This window comes from Mus caroli, chromosome 16 (genome assembly GCF_900094665.2).
Source record: "Mus caroli chromosome 16, CAROLI_EIJ_v1.1, whole genome shotgun sequence".
In the NCBI taxonomy this organism is placed as follows: Eukaryota; Metazoa; Chordata; class Mammalia; order Rodentia; family Muridae; genus Mus; species Mus caroli.
Window position 1 is genome coordinate 90,028,264 of NC_034585.1, and position 23,652 is coordinate 90,051,915.

A 23,652-nucleotide genomic window follows, 5' to 3' on the forward strand; every position below is an offset into this window, starting at 1 on the left:
AGATGAAGCTGTCCAGGAAAGACTGCCCTTGCATGATGGGATTCTCCTAACTTGCTGTGTTTTATCCAGTTCCTTTCTCTGGGTGACCCAAGTCCCTGTAGATGTAACTGCTGGAGAGGCATGAGAGGGAGCGAGCTCTCAGGGTGTGGTCTTCAGGGGCACGCTTTCTTCATGTCATTATTTGTCAGATGGTGGCATGGTTCCTAGACTGTGCTCATCAGAACAACATGAGAGGGGTGGACAAACACCAGGGTGTCCTCTGACGATCAACTGGAGGCACATCTTCTCATGTAACAGAAAGGCGAGCTTGCTTTTGCTGCCCTGATAACCTGCCATCAGGACTTCTATACCAACACAGCCTTTGTATCACTCGGCACACAATGGATGGGGTCAGGGTCAAAATAACTTCATTCAGAAAAGTTAGAATTCTGCCTCATAGGATGGTCATCTCTGGTTACACATTGTGCTCCAAAGAACATTTACTTGTATGTTTGACAAGTGTGAACTGAACTTTCTACTCTAGAGGCTCCTTGATGCTCCTCAGTGATGTCAACTGCCTTCCAGGTAAACACTCACCCCTCCCCACCTTTACTCAATCAGCAAATGATTGATGGAGAACATTAAAACCTTGTTTTGTTCTTGGGCAAGAAGCAGCACCTAGGACCTCAGGGGGTGTTCAGAATCCCACCCCAGCCTAGAGCTCCTGAATCCGGCAGCTCAAACCCACGTCTCTATGGGTGAAAATCGGGCAGGAAGAGCGTGCGTAAGAGGAAAGGAAGGAGGCAGCTCAGGTGGGGAGGAGTGGGTGGAATCTCTCCTATAGAGATGTCAGAATGCTCAGGTAAGGCCTGAGTCTGGGAGTGAGTAGGGCTGCAGCCCTGGCAACAGCTAAGCAAGCCAGAGGCAGGCACCCAGAGTGGGGTGAGGAAATTGGGTAGGAAGATCAAGAGAGGAACCGCAGAAGATCAGAATGTGTGCGTAAAGAGCAGAAGCCAGAGAAGGAGCAGATGTGGTATCTTCCAGGCCAAGGATAAGACCTGGTGCCAGGGAGGGGGCAGCAGAGCATAAGCCCCTCTAGCTGCCTTGGCCAAAAGCCAGACGCTATCTCCGTGAGATGGATTGATATTTTTTAAGTTTTATTATTCGCAAACGAAATACGATCAAAACCTGTGTGCTGTGTCTGCCATGTGCAAGCCAGAAGCCATGCCTAATAAAATGTTACTGCCATTCCTGCTCCACGTGTCTCAGGAACCTCCATCAGTTCTGGCACACAGGACCTTTGTGAACTTTCATTCAGAGAGCCTGTGGCTACTTTTCAAAGACAAGGCACACAAGGAAACCAGTTCTTCATGGAGACATCCTCACTTCTCTCTTAAGGAAAGCAGTCAGGGGACTACATGAGCGGCAACAATAGAAAGAAGTCACCACACCAGTGAATCCCCGTCTCACATCAGTGCCACCTGTGATGTGGCACAGAGAACGGGTCTGGGAAGATGAAAGTCAAACGTGGAGTCCCCCTCTGTCCTCACGTGCCCACACACAGACGCAGGGTTCTAGGCTTGAGCAACCATGCAAACTACCAGCTGTTTCCTGTTTAAACTAAGGAATCAAGATGTTTGAGGAAAGGGCTTTTATAACTGTTGGATGCTGTGCCGGCCTGTGGAGAACTCCATTCTCAGAGCACCCCAAAGGGTCTGATTGCTCTCCGTTATGGAAGGGTAGCTCTTTTCCTTCTCTTGGGTCTCTCGGCCTCCTTTGAACCCAGTTTCAATGTTGGGCAGTGAGGACACGTTCATCTGTGGAGCAGACAAACATTGTCACTGGCTGGGTGGCTGAAGAGACAAATCTCTGGAAGTTGACGTTTAAGGCCAATGTCAGCCATATTGGCTCCTGATACTCCTCTCCTTGGTTTGGAAATGGACCACTCTGGTCCAAGAACCATCTTCCTGTTCTTCACATTTCTCCCCTCTGCACATGCTTGTCTCTGGGTCTAAATGGCCTTTACATTAGGACCCCACTCACAGTGGAACAGAGCCTACCCTAACGAGCTCATCTGAACTGGATGACCTCTATAAGGATTTTACCAAAAATGTCACATTCTGAGGTTTTGGGGGTCAGGACACACATGACCACAGCGACAATTCAATCGTGACAGTGATCACTGAAAGACAATTCAACTGTGACAGTGATCGCTAAAGGAGGACAGAGAATGGACCCCTGGGCCTCTGCTCAGCAAAACACTTGATACCATGTTGCAGCTGTCCAAGGGTGGTCCAGGAACACCCTGGGGTTTCCAGGGCCCTTCGGGGACTGTGCAGCTCAACACTGTTTTCTGAAACATGAAACACAGTTTCCCTTTTCCTGCTGCCATCTTCCCACAGCTGTTCAAGATGTTTGCCAGAGGCTACACTTTAACTCAGAGCAAAACAGGTAATCCCCCGAAAACACACGGGAACCCACTGACATGGTAGGCTGAGCATTGTGGTTTATCAAGCCAGTAATGAATATACTTTCTCTCTAAACCCAAATTAAATACAGCTATTTTTTTCTTAAAAGCATAGTCTCTGCGTTAACATGTATCACCATCACGTGTGAGAGAATTTAAAAGTGGATGTTTCAAATTTTCTGGCTCCCTAATTTCCCTAAGTGTCAATAGACACAACCTACATAAAAAGATTCTGAGACCAAAAGTTTTGAGACCCATAATTTAGAGGATAAATTATGGCTGGGATACACTCTATACTGCTTAAGTAAGCCAAGGTCAAAACCAGTGCAATGTCTTATGAGCCCCTCTTTAGTAGTCTATAGTATCACCCTATAGTATCACCCTCTCTCAAAATAAAATCCAGTTTTCTGAATCTGGCCTGGGTGGCCCAATGTGTGATTGTTGCTCTGATGCTTACTGAGAGCATCAATTGGGGTAATAAAGATAACTTCCTACTGCAGGAGGAAGGCTAGGTTGGAAACGGAAGCCCTGCATCTTTTGATCTACTGTCCTACCTTCCTAGGCTATATACTCGAGAACTGTGTGAGGCGTGGAGACTCGTGAGCAAGGCTGGCATTCAACTCAGTGAGTTAGAGACATGTCCAGCAGTGGGTCTCACTGATGCCCTAGGCATTTCTGAAACAATCAAAATCAACCATCACGCCCACTGCGGCAGTGACTGGAGAGAACTCCTGCGGTTTGCCAGCTACAGGAGGTAATCTAGTTACCAGAATGTGGGCAACAGTTGGTAAGGATCAGAGGACAACTTCGGTGTCTTACTGATGCTGATCTGAGCTGTGGGAGAAACATTACCTTTTTTTCTTGCAACCCATTGCTATCTTAGAGATGCTCATTTCTGCAGCAAAGACTAACCTCTCCTAACTGACACAGCAAAGCTATTAATGCAGTTACATGTACAACAGACACACTCAAGGGCTATGTCAAGGTCTCACATCTTGCTCTACGGTTAACTTTTTGACACTGGTGGTTTAGTGAGGCGGGAATACAACACCAGATTCCACAAAGCCTAGTTGGTGAAGTGCTTTGCTGGGCAAGCATGAGGAACCTCGTTCAATACCCAGAACCCTTGTAATAACATCGAGTGTGGTGACTCATGGTGGGGAGGCAGACAAGTAAACAAAACTCAATGGTCACCTGCCATTTGTAAGACACCTTAACAAGTCTCTTCCATCCAGACGGGACTTTGATAGACAAGCAGTGATGAATGCTCATATCAAGGCTGGGGAAGAGCCTGATTTCTTAGGAAATGATCATGTATAACTAGGCATTCTTAACTGGGTTTCCCTTTCCCATAAAATGTGTTATTTTATTCTATTCTCTTTCTCTCTCCTAAGGATACTAATTCATAACATATTTTATGATATCGTATTATTTTTATTTTCAGTGTTATGTAATCGATTATGCAGCCCTTAAGCAAGATCTACCATCTCTCTAGTCATAAATTCATAAGTGTCTGAGTGGTAGATGATAATGAAATAATGGTGGTGAATGAATGAATGAATGAATGAAAACAGCCCTGTTTCCTCTGTGTACAGATCACAAATGCTAACACCCCTTGTGATGGTTTGTGTATGCTTAGCCCAGGAGTGGTACTATCAAGAAGTATAGCCCTGCTGGAGTAGGTGTGACCTTGTTGGAGTAGGTGTGGCACTGTGGACATGGGCTTTAAGACCCTCACCCTAGCTTCCTGGAAGCCAGACTTCTCCTGTTTGCCTTCAGAACAACACATAGAACTCTCAGCTCCTTCTGTACCATGCTCCTGGTAGTGAACTGAACCTCTGAACCTGTAAGCCAGCCCCAATTAAATGCTGTCCTTATAAGAGCTGCCTTGTTCACGGTGTCCGTTCATAGCAGCAAAACCCTAAGGTACCCCTATTCCTCCTGTGCATAGCCCACGCGCAGTGCACTGATAAGCGCAGCCCCATTTGGTTCCAGTGTCATCTTCCTGAGTTACGAGTATTCACACTTGCTGATTTTCTACAATGCTCTCCTGAGGAATTTGTCTCTTTAATGTGTGATTTGCATTGCATAGGCATAACTTTAGTGTGTGCAGGATATTACACATCGTGGTCCTGTCCTGGGACACTTTCCACAGCTCCTCAAATTCTATTTTATTAACTTTTGTAAGAGTTTATGAAAATTGCCACAGAGGAACAGAACAAAATAATTTACGTTTTGACTCTAAATAAGAAACTCAAAAAGCGATCAATGGAAGATGTCTTGTGCACTTTTTTTTTTTTTTACAAGACTGATCACCAGGGAGAAGTGGGTGGGGAGGTCCCCAGGGACTGAGGTCTGGCTTCCTGTGGAGTTTGAAACTATGTGCCTCTGCGCATTTCTCCCCTGGGTCAGCACCATGACACTGGCTTCCTGGTCTACCTATGCCCTGTTGCTTAGTCTGTCAGGGAGGCTGTGGTGAATGACACCCACACATCGAAGACAGTGTCCAAGCACATTCACTCATAAGCAGACCAAGTGAGGCCACGGAGGTCAGTGATGGACCGATTCCGATGTTAAAAATGAGGAAATCCAAAGAAGCTCTTTACGATAAGGACCTCTAGGCTGGGGAGATGCTCAGGTACAAAGCTGATTGCTGCACAAGCGTGAGATCTGCACAAGGTTGGGGTACCCAGACTCACTTGGACTTCACTTGGGATCTCAAGGCTAGGTTGGACAATCAGGATCCCAGGCTCACCTGCCCACCAGCCTAGTCTACTTGCCAAGCTCTAGGTCAGCAGCTGAAGAGTAACTGTCTTGCGGGGTGAGAGGCACGCTGTCACACTGACGGATGGCGACTAGGGAACTCTGCCAGTGACTAGCGCATTCTACCAGTGAGAGGCACAGATGAGACACCCACTGAGGTTGCTCTCTGTCCACAGGACGGTATCCATCCTTTCTGTTGAGAAGCGCTGATCAGCACCTACCTACTGCAATCATCAGAAAACGACTAGGTGCTAAATTAGTTGTGAAAGCCAAAGTCTCCATTGTTTCTGAGATGTACCCAAAGTCCACCAGCATTTAAGCATGTAAGCTTGCTGTTCTACCTTCCCATGAAAACCTGCCCCACATACATGCGCACTGGCACCAAACCTAACCACAAACAGATGATAGAATAACTCGGTGGTCACACTCTCAGTGGCTTGCTCCAAGTAAGAAAACAAGCTTTCTCTCAATGCTTAATTTTACGAGCTTAATTTCCTCCTATCTGATTTGACCATTAAGATCAAAAGTCTGAGAATGTTTAAAGGGAAAGTGTGAACATGATTCAAAGCCCTCACCATTCCTTAGCAATGGAAACCAATTCCTTTCCTAATTGCACACAGAACCATGAATAGTCTGCATCTCGCTGTAATGATGGGGTTTGGCTAGAAAGGTGATCTGCCTTCAGATTTTCAAGGTGTGATACACTTCAGACCTCACAGACTCACTGATGAGGCCACTGGAAATCTCCCTCCAAAATCTGTCCCTCTAGCCCCCACCCCAGCTCCTTTATCCAGCTTCATTTGATTACACAGCACATATGTGTGATCTATATACAATGTATGTGTGATATATATATACATTGTATATACAAGGCACAATGACCTTGAGTGAATACATACACTCATTCATTTAGTTGAATACTAATTGAAATAATAATGTTTTAGTTTTCAGGGGCTGGGGGACTCCACTCAGAGGTTTAGAGCACTGGCTGTTCTTCCAGAGGCCCCAGGTTCAATTCGCAAAACCTACATGGCAACTCACAAGTGTCTGCAACTCCAATTTCAGGGAAACCAACACCCTCACACACACGTGCAGGCAAAATACCAACATACGTAAGTAATATAATTAAAATTAATTAATTAAAAATTAATTAAAATTAATCTATATTTTAAATTTTAATTAAAAATAAAAAATAATTTTAGAAATTGAAAAGTGTTTTAGCTTTCAAGCTATTAAACCAGAATAATATACACATTCAGATATAAGCTGTCACCAGAACATAAAGTCAGTCTTAGAATCCACAAAGCATAACGTATCTGTAGGATGGATGATCAGATGAATGGACGGAAGGATGGGTAGATGATACATTTTCATATATATTTTTCATATATATGATACATTTCATATGTAGCCTTAACATAAGAAATATTACCTCCCAGAAGTCGACAAAATGCATGCCCCACTAGCTATTGTGCAAACTCATAGCTTAGACTATTGGTAAACACTCTAATTTATATAATGTAATAAATCAGAATTGGGTCCCTAATCCATTGTACACGGCCTACAGAATGTGCCTGCTGGAGTCTTGTGTCTGAAATACCTAGTGCCTTACGTCTCCCACAGCAGCAAAGCAGGTTGTGCTCTCAGGGAGGATGTCCCTCAGCACACTGGCTGGGATCATCGCTGCACAGAGTGACCCAAATTCTAGGATGTGGAAGTCCTGCGAGTGAAGAGGAAAAAGGAAAGAAAAAGGAGCAGCTTGCATAAAACAATCCCAAACCGCAATCTGAGGAGGGAAAAAGCAGAGTTGCCATGGTTACAAGGCTAGTTCCTCTTGTCCATGACCTCAGGAGGAAATGGCTGCACATAGACCATCCACACACTTTCCCCTCTGGCCTGCACATGACCAGTTCATCTACTGTGCATTAGGGGGACATCTTCTCCAACTGTCTTGGTTTTCTACTTCAAGGAGCCCCTGAAGGACCTGACAGAAGTACATCTAGCAGCCTGTGTCTACACCTGCCTGAGTGTGGCAGCTCATGTCTAAACCTGCCTGAGTATGGCAGCCTGTGTCCACACTTGCCTGAGTGTGGCAGTCGTGTCCACACTTGCCTGAGTGTGGTAGTCTGTCTCCACACATGCCTGAGTCTGGCAGTTGTGTCTACACCCGCCTCAGTGTGACAGCCTGTGTCCACACCTGCCTGACTCCTGGCAGCCTGTGTCCACACTTGCCTGAGTGTGGCAGTTGTGTCCACACTTGCCTGAGTCTGGTAGTCATGTCCCTACTTGCCTATGGGTCTTGTTTTGCACATTATCTCTGCACCTGTCCTCAGATCTTTGGCTGACCTCAACTCCTCGCTAGAGCTAGTACATGCCAGAGACTGCACACCACATCCTCCTGCTGCCTTCTGAACAAGAATAGCACCTTCCCATGATGTAAGAAGCAGTCTACAGTACAATACTGGAGGAGTTCCAGCTGCCATTAACACCACGATCATTTTACAGTATGGAAGTGCCATGGAGTCAGTAGAAACCGTACTTGGAACTGTGACATTTTAACTTCTTTCAGCCAACTAGCACACAGTGACAACCTCTCTCAAGAAGCTGGGCAGCAGCAGTGACCAAGACAAGAACAATATAGACACCAGCCCAGCAAGACAAATAGCAGGCTCTCTGCAGGGTGGCAGGGTGCTGCTAAGCCATACTGTGGGGTAGATCTGGCGTAGGTACCACATTTCAGCCTGCATTTGCAATTTATGTCATAATTCAGTAGAGGACCATTGTTATTCAAAACATAACAAAAGATATGCTCAAGTCAAGTAAATCCAAAGCTTAGGGACATGTCAAAAGGATATAAGTGTTCTTGAAGGTTAATGCAGAGCAATACATAAATGAAGATAGCTCTGGTTTATGACACAAAGATTAAAATAAGCATATCCAAATCTTCTACACTGATAAATTCACAACAGAACTTAAAAAAAAAAAAGCAGGGAAGAGAGAACTGTGTGTGCACATGTGTGTATGCGCAGGGGTGGGGTGGGTGGTGATTGTGTGTGTATATAGGAGACTGTTCAGGTGTGTGTGTGTGTGTGTGTGTGTGTGCACGCGCGCAAGTCAGAAGTTCATTTTGTGTGTCTTCCTCAATCATTTCTCTGTTTTAGTTTTTTGAACAGGTTCTCCTTCGACCTAGAACCCACTGACTAGATAGACTAGTCATCTACCCAGCCCAGGAAGCCTGTATCCATCTCCCTAGTGTTGGGAATATATGTTTGTACCACCACATCCAGCTCTCGCTCTTAGGAATCCTAGGCTCAAGTCCTCACACTTGTGTGTCAAACACTTTACCAAACAAGCCATCTCCTCAGCCCTGGAGAGAGTTCCTCTTTAGAAAATAATTCAAAATAATAAGTGCAAAAGAAAGAGGGAAACTCTCCAGTCCTGTCTGCCCTAGGCAAGACCTGCTGAGTGGTTCTGGAATCAGTGGAGCGGCTAAGGAGAAAAACCACTAGTCGGTCCACAGGTTCTTTGATAACTTCCTTGCCAGAGATAGCATGTAACCCCCGCCCCTGATGTGTGGGTACAGCTCATCACTCACTTCCACGGGAGAAAATGCAGAGAGAGTGAGGGGGCGAGAGGAGAGAGAGACAGAGAGAGGAGAGAGCAAGAGAGATAGGACAGCGAGCAAGAGAGAGTGAGAGAGCGAGAGAGCAAGAGAGAGCAAGAGAGAGACTTAAGTTATGGAAGAACCTGGCACATGGCACCACCAGGATCAACACACCCACCACCTCAGAGACACTCTTCCTAAGAACGTGTAACTTCTGTCCAGAGTTGTCAGGGCCAAAGGAGGGACACTGTGCAGCACATCTGCACAGAAGTCTGTGACACCAAAGTCCTAGAGAGAAGGAAGGGATGAGACAATCAGAGAGACCAGGGAGACATGACAGAAAAAATAGAATGGGATCAGAATGTGCGGTAGAAAACTGGACCAAGCCTGTCATCTTAGAAAGTGGCCATGGCCACAGCTCAATGGTCAGGATCCTGGCCATGCGACCAAGACTTCTCTAGGTCTACGAGAATGTGTAAGTTGCCTCAGGCCCTGGGAGACACAGGACTGGACCACGCCCACTCTTCTGAAGGGAACTGTTAGCTTCCATTCAGTGAACTCAACCCCACTTGTGGTGCCTTCATCTGATAACACAAATTTGGGTTTGCCACAGACCTGAAGAAAGAGTTTTGAGCTTCCCGTTGTGCGGCCTCTGTGAAGTCAAACTATAGCAGGCAGTGTTTGTGTGTCGGCCGATGGGCCTTCTGCAGCTGCCCGCCTGCCCGCCCCCTCCCATCCCCGAATGTTTGGCCATGCTGAGGCTTTTTTAACCTGTATCTTCCAGGTTTACCCTCTGAGGTTCTTCCCTGCTCTCAGGATGCTTGCTTTGTATATTGCATGACCATAAGTGTACTTTGTTTCCATGACTCAGAACTATCTCAGACCTGTGCTTCTGAAGGATGGGTTCCCAGAGAGATGACTCTCACCGCCTTCCTCATCCAATGCTGAGACCCTTTAATGCAGTTCCTCATGTGGTGGTGACACCCCAACCATAAAACTATTATTACCTTGCTACTTCATAACTGTAATCTTGCTATTGCTACAGATCATAATGTAAATACACGATATGCTGGATATCTGATATGCAACCCCCAGAGAGATCATTCTAACTCACATCGGTTGATAACTGCTGCTTTAGCATGAGTAGATAGACATTCTTCATTTCTGGAGGAGAGCTTTAGAGTGGAAGCCAATGAATATATTCTTTTTTTCTTTTCTTGGACAGTGGAGAGACAAAGAGATATGGAAATAAAGGGAGGAGGGGAGGGGAGGGGAGGGGAGGGGAGGAGAGGAGAGGAGAGGAGAGGAGAGGAGAGGAGAGGGGAGGTGGTTGAATGCATGGCCACATCTTGACTTCATCTCGGCACGATGGGCAAGAGGGGACACAGGGGCAGGACACAGCGGCCATCCAAAGATGGCACATCACCACAGAAGTGCAGTTTCTCCATTTTCTAAACCATTTGGGGGAAAAAAAATCAAACTTGTAAAAAGTGCTGCATAGTTTTCACAGAGAGTTTCCATATACCTGGCTTACCTAGCTCTACCTGTGTTGGAATCTTAACAAAACCAGGATCCCACGAACAAGACCAGATAATTACAGTGATTCAGAATTGTTAATGAGGACTTAGACGACTTGGCTCCCAGGCCCAGTTCAGCCATCCTTTTTTAGGATGTAAGCCATATCTGTGGATGGCCTCTGTCACCTTATAAAGGGGAGTAGATTAAAAGGAGCCTCTGTGCCCTGCAGAGCTGGGAGGGCACAGATGGTGCTTGTCTGGGTCACCTTGAACCCTCCTATTAACTCCAAGAAGCTGCAGGTTGACCTCAGCTTGCTGAACTAAGTAAGAAGAGGGCGGCTACCTCAGATTTTCAAAGTCCCCAGAGCAGAACAGAACGGCCACATTAAGGTCACTGTGCTGAGCTGAGTCAGGCCAGGGGAGTCTTCTAGGTGGCTTGCAATGGTGTCCAGCCCCCTGGTGGGATGCTCTTAGCTGGACAGCCTTTGTCTTCTCTGGCTTGCCTCTGCTCCTGTTCTCTCTATTACTGATATCCCCTATGGGATTCTCCTCGACAGCTGTTCTCAGTTTTGAGGAGACCATCATTACTTAACACCAGCCAGTGATGAGGCAGCACTGATTCCAGCCTAACCCTAGACTGACATGTGAGAAACTGACTCAAATCTGGACTCCTCTGCACTGCACGTGGGGAGGAACAGGCAGAAGGAGAAAGGGTGTTTCTCAAGGACACAGCTTTAGGGGAGGTATAAATTTGTGAAATAAAGCTATATCATTTTAAATTTTAGTTATGTTCTCTTCTATCAAATTAGAGGATTTGGAACTTAAACATGAATATATTACACATGTCTATATATAGTGGATCTATAAATAGGATATGTATATATGCTGTATCTATGAATAATATGTAAGATATCATCTATATATCCATATAGTTAGAGTATATATGTGTGTGTGTGTATACATATATACATATACATATATATTCATGCATGTTCACACACCAATTTGTATGAGTGAGTGAGAGAAAGAGAGAGGGGGAGGGATGGAGAGAGGAAGTTGGAATGAATGTGCCAACTGATATTTTCCTCAGCCAGTATGAGCAATGATGAAGAGCCTAGCTCAAAGTTTACTCACAAGGAAATATATCATGTAAGAAAAATTTGTTTCCCAGAAATCGCAGTGCAAGCCGGGAGTGGCAATTCTGGCTGACTCATGAGTCACCCGCAGAGTAACTGTAAGGGTGAGACGCATGGTGGACTTGACTCCACCAACAAAAGTGAGCTCGTCTGAGAGCTTCCTGTGGGCCCATTCCTCTCACCCTCTTCAGAACACTTCCGGTTTGTTGGTTCCCTAGAACTCTCAGAAGAAGGGAAATGGGGAATTTCTCAGCAGAGAAGCCAAGAAGGAAGGGAGGGTGAAGAGACCCAAGTCCTCAGACACCGCCTTCCTGGTGATTGGAGGGCAGTTGCATATCTGTTTGTCCTGAGAGGGACCTGTGATCATAGCACTGGGTGACACAATGCCTCAGAGGTAAGATGAGATGTCACCCAAAAGCCTCAGTCCCACTTTTTTCTGGCTACTCTCTCTGAATACCACATGCTTTTGCAGGGATTAAAGGTCTCCTCCAGCAAGGCTGGGGACATGGCTCCATGGGAAAGAGCACTTGCTTGCCAAACACAAGGATCTGAGTTCAGTTTCTAGCACCCATGTAAAAAGCTGGGCATGGCTATCACACAGTGGGGCTTACCACCTACACACATATATGCATATATATACACATGCATATATACATACATGTATGCATGCATACACACAGGCACATTCACATAAAAACATATATACATATACATGCACGAATACATACACAAGGACACATACATACACGTATGCATGCATACACACACACATGCACATATATATGCACACACATGTACATACATACAAGTATGCATGCATGCTACATATACACATCAATACACATATATGCGCATGCATGTACATACATACACACGCACACGTACACACATGTACACACACACACACAATCTCTTCAAATCACATAACTGACTTGTGAGACACATAGAGTACTTCCATGAAAATGTCCCTGGAAACGTCTCTTGGCTGAGTAGGAAGCTACCACATTCTGCTCAGAAAAATGGATGGATCTAGCTCAAGAAAACACACAGACAGCATGGGACCTTTGTAATTGTTAACAGCTCACTGCAATAACGCAAGTACTGTGTGTTGGGCTCCATCAGAAGGGCCCGTGGGCATGAATGTATATCCACATGCCAACCTTTTAAATAGGCACCACATCAAAGCCCATTTTAAAGACCAAGAAATGGAGGCTCAGCAACTTAGGTGAGATGCCTGGAGCTTCCTGTCAGCAAGCATCAGGATTCTAGCATGTGCAGCCGCCTGGTTTGAATGCGATTGAATGCAACCTGAAGACAGGTCCCTGAGAGAGCCACCACTGACAGGTCTCAGAGCCATGTCACAATTCAGGAAACCTGAGACTTCGAAAGCCAGGCTGGCCCAGAGTCAACCAGGACCAGGACACAAGAGTGTAACCTGAGTGATTTAAACTTCCTCTACATCCTTGAGTTTAGCCTCCCCCCCCCCCCGCCAAAGGCACCTCTGTTTAACTGGTTCCCCACACCTAGGGTGTGTTCCTCAATATGGAGAGGTCCCGGTGTCTAACATTGTGTGACAGAACCAGATCAGGGGATCCTTTATTGGGGTTCTCAGCCCCTCTGTTCCTCTGCTTCCTCTGTGAGCCAGGTGATCAGTGGAACACTGTCCTCAGACCCCCAAGGCTGTCCCTGCCCCAAGGCCTTGGCACTCAGTATTCCATCAATAAGCCTTGCTCTCATGTTTCCTTTGCATGTCTGCCTGCTAACCTACCCTGGTCACCTTGATTGCTTAGAGCCCTAAGCTCCATCCTCTGGCCTCCTGGCCTCATGGCATCTCAGTACAGCTCTGTTCCAGGTTCTATGTGCAACATCCCTGCCCTGCTGCAGCCTTCTCCATTTTTACTGGACTGGTGTCCAGGTTATCCACCTGTATAGCCTCAGCTAGTGGATGTGTGGAATACCACTGCTGACCAGGTCAATGAGTTGCCTCCCACGCATCACACAGAAACGACCACCACGTTAGTATTAGCTGTACTGAAGTCTCTTGAGATTCATCACAAACCTGAGTGTTCACGGGAATTCACTGAAGGAGCCACCTAATGGGTGCCCAGTGCACAGTGGGAGGAGGCACACAGACTCCTTGCTGCCTGGGTCGCCGTCAACTAAGGTCCCTGAAGGCAGCTTCCTCTGAGCTATGCCTCTCATTCCCAACAATGGCTCAGAGTATGACGTGTGAGCTGCTCCCTGCCTAGGTGGGGTCCTCAGAAATGAAACTGATCACAATATGACTGTTTGAAGACCTTCAAACCAACAACGCCCAACGTGTGGATCTGTGTCCAGGGCAGGATCCTGCAGCGAGGGAGGGACTATGAAACCACCTTGGAAATTTGTCACCGAGCACGTTGGTTCGAGTGCTCCAATTGTCCTTGCTGTTTATGAGCCGCGGCCTTCGCAACAGGGCTGAAATGTGTTCTCCTAAAGATGTCCCCAAGATAGGACATTGCTCTGCATTGTTTCTGTGCATACCAGTGCTTCTGTCCCAGAGTGACCCACCCTCCTTTTAACGGCCGATGACAGCCCCAATGGCTGGGCAGAAATCAGTTGAAGGAAAGGGAAGTCTTGTCGGAAATGAGATTAATCTTGTAACGAGTGTTCAGCCCTGATAACCCATCTGGGCAGGGAGCTGCTTAAACTGAGGAGCAATTAACCTTCACCCGGCAAGTTCTGTCCAACCGTTATAAATATTAAAGAGACAGAATCCTCCCCTGCTCCATGTAGACTAAACAACCAGATTTGAATTCCACGTAAACGGCCCCTTCACAGATGTGCACAGATGACCAAGTTCGGGGAAAGAGCGGACCACAGCAGCGTCCTGATGACCACCCTGGTAACCTCGGCCCTCAGGTTCAGAAAGCTCCACTGAGAAGTTTTGAATGAAATATCCAGCTTTAGGAGAAGAAGGCACCGCTGCTCTAGGGCTGTCTGCCCCTGGAAGACAACCTGGGGCTTTCTCTTCCCTCCGTGCATTAGTAGAAATATATCAAGTGGTCTCCCTCTACATTCCCTGCCTGTGGACCACAGAATCATTTGCATGACCCAGAAGACAGAGTTGCTGTCCCCTTTAATCTCTGAGAAGTTACCGGCTTCACAAACAGCAAGCCTGTGATCTCATCTTTATCAGTACACACTGTAAGGACGGAGCTAACCAAAGAGGGCCCCATGAAGCACCAAAAGGTTAGGGCATCTAGTGGGAAAGCTCCAGTTAAAAATAGCTCTGAGAACCCCGAGCAGGATCTGCAGCCCTTTATCTTATCATCCAGGCGGTAGCTTTCTTTAGGACTAGCTTATGCTGAGCCCATGCATCTGATGCTTAGGGAAGCAGGTAATCAGATCATGTTCATGACTGGCTACAAATGGATACGGGGTACCTACCATAACCAGTATTTAGACAAGAAAAAAGACAGGACATAACAAAGTACATAGGTAAAACCATAGAGGGACCAATGATCCATTGACCAACTTGCCTGTGAGTAGGATCACAACTTATACCTTCATTTTAAAATAAAGGAAATCTGAAAGCATTTATTTAGCATGCCCTAAGTAAATGTATCTACCTTGGGGATTTTAACACAGTTTTCACACTGCCCTAATGTAGCTCTTACACAGCCTGTGTGTTCTTATCTCCACTTTGAACCCAGTGGATAAAGCCCTGGCGCTTGAGGCCTGGTGGACATGGACATGTTTGTGCTCAGCCAAACATGTTTCTATGGTTACCTCACCCACACGGTTGGGTATAGGCCAGCCCAAAAATAGGCTCTGAGCATGGCATGGCACAGGTGTGAGTCACATAGAGAAGAATTACTGTAGATTGGGAAAAATTTCCCCGGAAACAAGGGCGTGCTCGGCAAACCTGCCATCATATGCTTAATGGTGCCTATTTGCCTTTTGAGGAGAACAAGCCCTGAGCATCCATGCACAAGCTTTGAAAGTCTAAATCCCACACCCAAGGGGCCTCGCCCCTGTATTTGCCACCGATTTATATGTAAAAAAGATTTAATTGCGCCATCCCATCTCTACCCATCACTTAGTTCTTTGGCTAGACAGGCAGCTCCATGTGGGCTGGATAAGCTTCCATCCCTGATCAACCCCCTCGGGCAAAGGAACTCGAGAGCGTGCAGACAACGTAACTTATGCACGTGACACAGTCCACAGCCTGCTTCCTAATCTTACAGAGCCCTCAGCGTTAGCGGCAAGATGAAGTTCTGAACTCAGAAATGGAGCCGCTTCAGAAAACACAGCACCTGGAAGGGCACGCCACACCTCTAGACTCAAGTCTTCAGTGTGTGTCTCCTCAGCAGATGCCAGAGACAACAGAAGCAAGAAGGAAGAGATGATGCCCGATTAGGTCAGAGTGTGGGTCTGTTTTCAGGAGTTCAGTCTTTGGATCTAGGACATTATGAAGTCTTTCTGAGAAGAAAGCCACACATCCACTTTCCTAAGAGTGACTAGCATGCTCATCTGCCCAGGTAGGTAGGGCAAAAAGACGAAGGATGACGGGCTGCTAGAGCAGCAACTCTGGAGTGCTCAGCAGCACTGTGAGTCTGCATCACACCTCTCCTGCCATCACTAAGTCAAGTGATAAGAGAAACCACAGCATCACGCTGAGTATCCTGTGACACTGAACCAGCTGCAGCGTGAATGCTTCACCCTACAGTGATTTCGTTTTGATTATCACATGGGAGCTACCGGGTGCCTGGTGGAGGCTGCCACGCTATCGAGTTTCTTTATTCCCCACTAATAAAATGGATCGCAGTCCTACCTTCTAGAACACTGTTAATACGGAGTCATTAGTATGCAGCCATGAAAGTCAGGCCACTGGCATCCGTGCTCTACCTGATAGGAAAAGGCGGGGACCTGAGCCCCTCTCTTCCCAAGAGGAGACTATGTGCAGGGCAGAATTGGACCTCCATGATGTGACCTGCGACTCCTCCTTGCCTGAGGTGTGAACAGCGTGCCTACATATCCACCCACCTGTGATCTCAGAGCACAGCCTGTTTAGAGGCTGGGTCTTACCAACGTAATGAACAGCTACAAGAAGGCCACACTGATTTAAAGTTGGTCCCAGAGTCGGTGAGAGCATCCTTATTAGAGAGAGAAGAGTGCACAGACTGGAGGCCAAGGGTAGATTGAAGGGGAACACAAGTATCCTGGGCAGGCAGTCAAGGTCAGAGAAGAGGCATGGGGTCTGTTCCTCAGAACGTCTGTGAGAAGCCTGCCCTGACAGCAGCTGGGACATCTGTCTTCCCTAATTGGGAGCGAATGGAGGTGTGGTGATTGGAACTCAGTCTGGGGTGGAGGGTGGTACTTTGTCAGAGTTTCCATGTTAAACCGATATCCCAATGTGGCTGCTATTGGTAACAAACACTTTCCCAGTTTAGGGCATCACACGACCTGACATCTGCCTTACCATCTTAGTGAAACGTCCCTAAGTGTTGGGTTTATGCCAAGAACTGAGTTCCTCCCTGGACATAGCCACCAGAGAGCAGTGAGATCTTGGACTATGTATTTTTCTTCATAAACCTTTTCATGTGAACCCTTGTGCTTAAGAGTTCATGCCTTGATTTCTCTGCTTGGGAGAATCCCGCCCTGTACCGGTGGGAGATGTGCCCCTTCACATCCTAGAGGGTAGTGCCACTGTGGGGAGGGGGGAGGGGGAGGGGGCAAACAGTACAAGCATTATTTAGATTTCTGAAAACTCTATGTTTTTGTTTTTGTTTTTTTTTTTAAGAGAAGAGAGAGATGTGTTTGGTGGAGGTGCCGTATGGTGTCATGGAAGAGGGCACCTCTGTGGGCCCATGTTGAGGCATCCCTTCTCCCTGAAGTAGGTGGGAAAGAGGAGTAGAGGTCAGCCATGAGCACGTGGAGGGGTGGGAGAGGGGAGTGGGGGGAGAGAGGGGGAGGAGCAAGACCAAGAGAGCAAGACAGTGAGAAGGGGGCAAGCAGTCCCTTTTATAGTGAGCCAGGCACACCTGGCTGTTGCTAGGTAACCGTGGGGCAGAGCCTAGAGGAAATGCCAACACTGTTGTTTTAAAACAGTGTTAAAAGTTAGAATGTAATTCCCTAATATTTTCCAACAAATAATTGCAAGCAAATTACTCCACAATTAATTCCACGCATTCCTGTTCCTCTGGCAATAAAAAAAAAAAAAATCCTGCTTTGCTTGTAATTATCCAAGAACAATTAAGCTACAGATCCAAAATGCAATCAGGCCAGGACACAATGGACTCTCAGTGACCAGGCAAGTTGCTTCCAATATTTTGATTCCCAAATAAAAGTCATTTCCTTTACTTTGATTCCTTGCGAACTAGAACTTGTTTTAGCTAGGTGGGGTGGGGAAAGATTGCACACACATTGGGTCTCCTCATATATTCATTCCTTTGGTAACATCCCTGGAGGTTTACATGAGCTGGGGAGACAAGGAAGAGATGAAGTCCGAAATGGCAACTGAAGAATGTTCATTGAAAAAGTAAAAAGTAAACGGGCCCCCTGCTGCAGTGCTGTCACCGCTGGGCAGCTGTCCTGCTTGACTCGAGTAAATAAGGCCCCATCTTGCTCCTATGGGCAACACCGAACACAGCAGTTCTAAGAGGAAAAAGACATGAGAGTGGGCAGGGGAGACTTGTTAAAAAGAAATGGTTCAGTGGGAGACAGAAAGGACATAGAAAAGAAAACGGGAGGCTATGGTCCAAGCCCATTATACATGTAAGGAATTACAAATGAATAAGTAATGTTTTAAAAGGATGTGTGTGACCTTTCAGGGAAACTAGGTAAAGAGTAAGTGGACTCTCTCTGTATTTTTGTTGCTGTTGTTGTTCTGAAAACTACGTGTAGATACATCGTTACCCAAGCAAACATCTTTAACCACCACCATCACAGAATACTCCAAGTTTCTCCGAAGATTACAAGTTTACCATTTCCTCTATTCATTTTTATTACATTTAGTTTTATGCACATGTGTATGAATGTATGTCCCATGTGACAGTGGAAACTGCAAGGAAGTGTTGCACCCCCTGGATCTCGGGTTGCAGGTGTCTGGGCCATAAGCTACCTGAGGTCAGTGTTGGGACCTGAACTCAGGTCCTCTGGAAGAGCAGCAATCACGCTTAGCCACTAAACCATCCCCCTAGCCCCGTTTCCATCATTTTCTATGTAACATTTAATCCATACGACTTGCCAAATTAAATAATATATGTGTACATTTTGACACTTCAGTAAGTTATCCAGTTTTATTTTTAAGATTTAATAAACATGTTATTTATTCTCTGTTATTGAAATTCATCTCTATTATAAAGATTATTTTGTAGTTGAATATATAAACTTAACTACTAATAAACTTTACTTCATAATTGTTGTAGATATAGTATAAAAAATCCAGTAATATAAGCTGCCAAATTCCAATTGCTTTGGAAACTTTTGGGGTGAGCCAGTATTTGGAGAGCACCACAAATGATTAAGAGGTTAAATTAGAGCCACCGACACTTTAAGCATGTCACTACAGTAACAGAAGAAAAATGAACAGTCTCTGTCACAGCACACGCACTACAGTTTCTCATTAATTCATGTCTAAAAGGATTTCTTTAATGGACTATATAGCAAACCACATCTAAAGGACTCAGGGCAGACCCCAGGTGACCACACAGTGGGAGGAAGGTGCTGTCCCTCAGTGAAAGTCGTGGCTGCTGCATCATGCCAAGTGTCAAGCAAGATGCCTTTCTGCTTCTAATTTTCTAGCAGGAGCATCTCCACTCACAGCCCAGAGGAGACACATACACTTACCAGAGAAGCTCCCTGAAAAACCCTGCTAGGCTTTGCACGGTTTTGCCAGCACAAGCATGCACAAGGAACCCCGAACAGGTATTTTCTTCCCCCAGAGGAGACCTAAAAATGGCCCAACAGGTAGTCAGAAGATCTCAGTGTACTCAACATTTGTGGAAATAAAGACCACAGCTAGGATGGTGAGATGGCACTTCATACCTGTTCCGATGCCTCCTACGGAAAAGGCAAGAGAATTCTGGTTGTCGGGTTCTCGAGGACACTAAATATGGCTACCATATGTTCCGGCAGTCCTTGCATATATGTTCAAGGGAAATTCAGTCCCTTGAGCTCACCACAAGCCTCCAGTCGCTGTTCACCTTAAACAGGATAGGCAAACAACCTCAGTGTGTGAAAGAAATGAAGAACCTGTGATGCGGACAGAACTATTAATCTCTGAAGAAATGAGACACCAGACAGGGGATGCCATTCCCAGAACATCTGCCCAGCATTCATGAAGCCCTGGTTTTAATGTTCAGGGCTGTGTAAACCAGACACGGAGTCACAAAACTATCATCTCAGGTCTTGAAGATGAAGGGAGGAGGGTCAGAAGTTCAAGGTCAACATTAGGTACAAAGAGAATTCCAGGCTAGCCTGGGCTACATGAAACTCTTATCAAAAGGAGGGGAGGTGATTTTTCTGTCACTTGCCCCCAGGTGGAAGAATCTTGAAAACAATATGCTAAGCAAAGCAAAGCCCGTCAGTTACAGGTGGAAAGCCAGTGGATGATGTTGGTTATAGGTAGAATCTAAACCTGTTAAATACACAGAAATCATATCGGAAATGAAGACCTGCGCTTATGTGGTGCTGTACCTCGGAACTTTGCTCACAGTAAATCTGGAGCAGTCTTGACCCCTAGGAAAAGTGTAACGTGAGAGGAGAGAACAAATACATGAACTTTCTAACTTCTTGAGTAGTACACCAGCTTTACCGTTACTTATATGTGTACAAAGGCTCGTGTCACTTCTCTTAAACACGTACAGTCAGATATTAAAGTCATCATTTAAGCCACCTACGGAGAAACGTGTAGGTTTATCGAAGAAAAATACATGCTGAAATTGTGCATCCACCTCGAAAAGGACCTAAAATAAAACGACCTCGATTTCCCACGATGTGAAAATAGAACAGAGTGTTCAAGATTATTTCCTCATCCGCCGGTACCACCTCATTTTTATCCACACGATCACTCAGACCCCACCATGGGGCCAGTTACTCATTCATTAGACTGACATTTACTGGAGATGCATGTCTCACCAGGAATCAGCACCACGATGGAGTAATGTAATACCTGGGGCTCAGAGCAGTGAGTCTTCACAGCCCTTACTGGAGGCTTTCTGACCATGACTAGTGTGACATAGATATGTCTGTGTGTGTGTGTGTGTGTGTGTGTGAGAGAGAGAGAGAGAGAGAGAGAGAGAGAGAGAGAGAAAGTCAGAGACAGACATAGAGAGTCAGAGGCAGAGACAGACAGAGACAGAGTCAGAGACAGACAGAAGGAGACAGTGACAGATAGACAATGACAGAGAGACAGAGAAGCAGTGACAGACAGAGAGACAGAGACTGCTGACTGAAGGCCTGAACTCAGGGTACTTGTGGGACAAGTGTCCTACCATTAAGCAACAACCCTAGGCCCTCTTTCTACTTTTAATTATTTTGAGCCAGGGTCAAAGTTGCCCAGGCTGTTCTGGACCACACTGCAGCCCAGGAAGGTCTTTGAGCATTCAATCCTCTTGACTCAGCCTCCTGAGGAGCTGTTACTTCCTCTCAGTAAGCCTCCAAGGCTGGGAACTGGTAAACACTTCATGTTCTGTTAACCTCTAGGGCTGCTCCAGACACTGGCTACCTCTCCTCCTTGGAGAACTGCAATGCCTCCCCTGCCCAGAACACACACAGGGTCTAGGACTGACAGAGAGCCAGTGCCTTTTTTGTCCCCATCTTGATTTTCCTTCTTGTTTTCCTGGGCTTGTAAAAAGGGAGCCGAGTTCAACTACTCAAGGCTGGGTCTTTCTTTGAGCTACCAGATGGTCCCATGGCTGTATCTCTCATGTCTCACAGCCTGCCCATTTTATACAAAACTCTAAAGGGCCAAAATGCACCGTTGTTCAAGGAAAAACACAAGAATCAGTTACAACTGGGAAAGACAATCGATTTACCTCAGAAAAGTAGATATCATGTAAGTTTTTAAAATAAACATACAGCTGACTATGATGGGACATGATCCAAACAGTTTGGGAATGGCAGAAGGTCACTAATTCAAGGCTAACCTGAGCTACACACCGAGACCCTGTCTCAAAATTAAAGAGACTGGGTTGAAAAGATGGCTTGTGCCTGACAGTGCGAACCCTGCTCCTGCAGAGGATCCATGCCCAGTTCTAACTGTGATATTACATGGTTTACAACAGTCTGTAACTCCAGCTTTAAGTGATCTGACAGCTCTGGCCTCTGCAGGCACCTGTATGCGTGTGTGTGTGTGTGTGTGTGTGTGTGTGTGTGTATCTTTTTGAAAAAAGATAATAAAAATATTTTATTTATTTTAAAATTATTTTTATTTTAAAATAATTAGTTTCAAAACACAGAGACTGAACTTAATACCTAGAGAGCTCACCCTTGCCCATCTATGTTCCCTGCTGCTCAGAGCTCATGTATGCTTCACACTTTTCAAACAGTCACAGGACGGTAAGACAGAGAAACAAGCTTCCGAGAGTGGATATAAGTCATTAGAGAGTTTGTCTCCCATGCACTATATGTCCTGGGTTCAATTCCCAGTCCTGAAAGGACAAAAAGAAAGGAAGAAAGAAAAAAGGCAACATAGGGCCTGCATTTCTAAAGGAACAGGAAGTGAGCAGTAAATCATGTCGTTTCTCAAATGTTATATCTGCAAATGTGGAAAATGAAAGAAGCATCAGGAAAGACCCAAACACCAGTATAGCGAGGGGCTGTGTAGATAGAAATTATTGTGGGATACAATCATGTCAGTAAGCACCCACATGCAACACTGTTTCCTTCATTTATCTGTATCTAACAGTTCCAGAGTGAACGCTAGTCTCTGCTGCTAGTCTCTGCTGCTAGTCTCTGCTGCTAGTCTCTGCTAGTCTCTGCTAGTCTCTGCTAGTCTCTGCTCCCAGGGGCAGTCACCATCTCTTATGGACCCTGTGTCTACAGGACCAGTAGACTTCCCTATCCACTGGTGTCTGTCACTGTGTTACAAACCTCACAGGAGTCCCTTGCTTTGTGTGAGGGGGTCAGCAGTGATGGGGGCCAGCAGTGAGGGCCAGCAGCGAGGGCCAGCAGGGGGTGGGGCTACTTAGAGGATAGTAAGTCCTGACTTCTGCAGGAGGCTTCAGGAGCAGCAGGCTGTTTTGGGCCTGTGAACACAATTCTCTGGGGCTTTGCCAGGACTAGAGTCAGGGGCTCCTGGGTGCTATTTATTGTGTTTAGTTTATTGTCCAGTGTTACTGTTTGTTGACTTGAAACATTTTCCCCCCTACAAAGGGCCAGCTGCTGAGGACATATCCTGTAGATAGTAATGGATGACTCCCTATTGTTCAGTGTTTGTGCTTCTTGGTCTTATTTGTTTTGCTTCAAGGGGCCTAAACAATTTACTCCCTGGGCACGGAGAACAACCCGTGAGCTAACAGGCTTTGTATCCAGATCTGGTGATTTAGGCCCCCACTAAAGAGAGCTAGCTCTATAGTTGCTTTAAACGAAACAACACTAGATGCCATATTCATCTAACCTTGGGGAGAACTTAGGGCCATAAATCTCTTTCTGTGACTCAAAAAGGTTGGAGAGACTTACCCCACCCCCCAGGACACAGCACTGGCCTGTCTGTGTATGAGATAACACCAAGATTGAGTAACAGACAATAAAGTCATCACTTTAAAGCCTCATCTCTTCACCTGTTACAAAACACAGAATCTACCCCACACAGCCCACACCCCCACCCCACACCCCCACCCCACACCCCGTGAAAATCCGGAGCTGGTCTTGATCTCACTGGAAGAGACACAAGGAATAAAGAAGAGCTTGCACTGGCAGGAAGCTTCCACAAGGAGTGCTTCCTGCCACCCTTGCCTCTGGTTGGCCTGGCTATCAGGACAGGAAGCAAGTATAGGAAGTGTCTGTCTACAAACCGTTTATCCTCAAGGTAACTGCTGGAGCAGCGTTCTGCTGTTTACCAAAGCAGTAAACACAGGGTCTAAAAAAAGATGTTTTCCCTTGCCAAAGAACAGGGCTTTAAAAAATCTATGTGGCTCTCTCTCTCATAACCACTGACTGTAAGAACCAGTAGCCATGGGCTTCTGCTTCAAAAGCAAG

At 46.1% G+C, this 23,652-nt stretch overlaps 1 protein-coding gene across 8 annotated transcripts in view; it reads right to left on the reverse strand.

The window, feature by feature from the left end:
- The window catches only part of Erg (ETS transcription factor ERG), a 101,418-nt gene that overhangs the window by 68,235 nt on the left and 9,531 nt on the right, over positions 1-23,652 (reverse strand). Inside the window, exon 2 of one of the 8 annotated variants that reach the window (XM_029470514.1) lies at positions 19,498-19,655. The exons of 5 other annotated variants lie outside the window; for them this stretch is intronic. The gene's annotated coding sequence lies outside the window, so the exon portion shown is untranslated. Of the gene's footprint in view, positions 1-8,991; positions 9,046-19,299; positions 19,356-19,497; positions 19,656-23,652 lie in introns of those variants that run through there. 2 more of the 8 variants (XM_029470516.1, XM_029470519.1) reach the window with 2 other exon arrangements.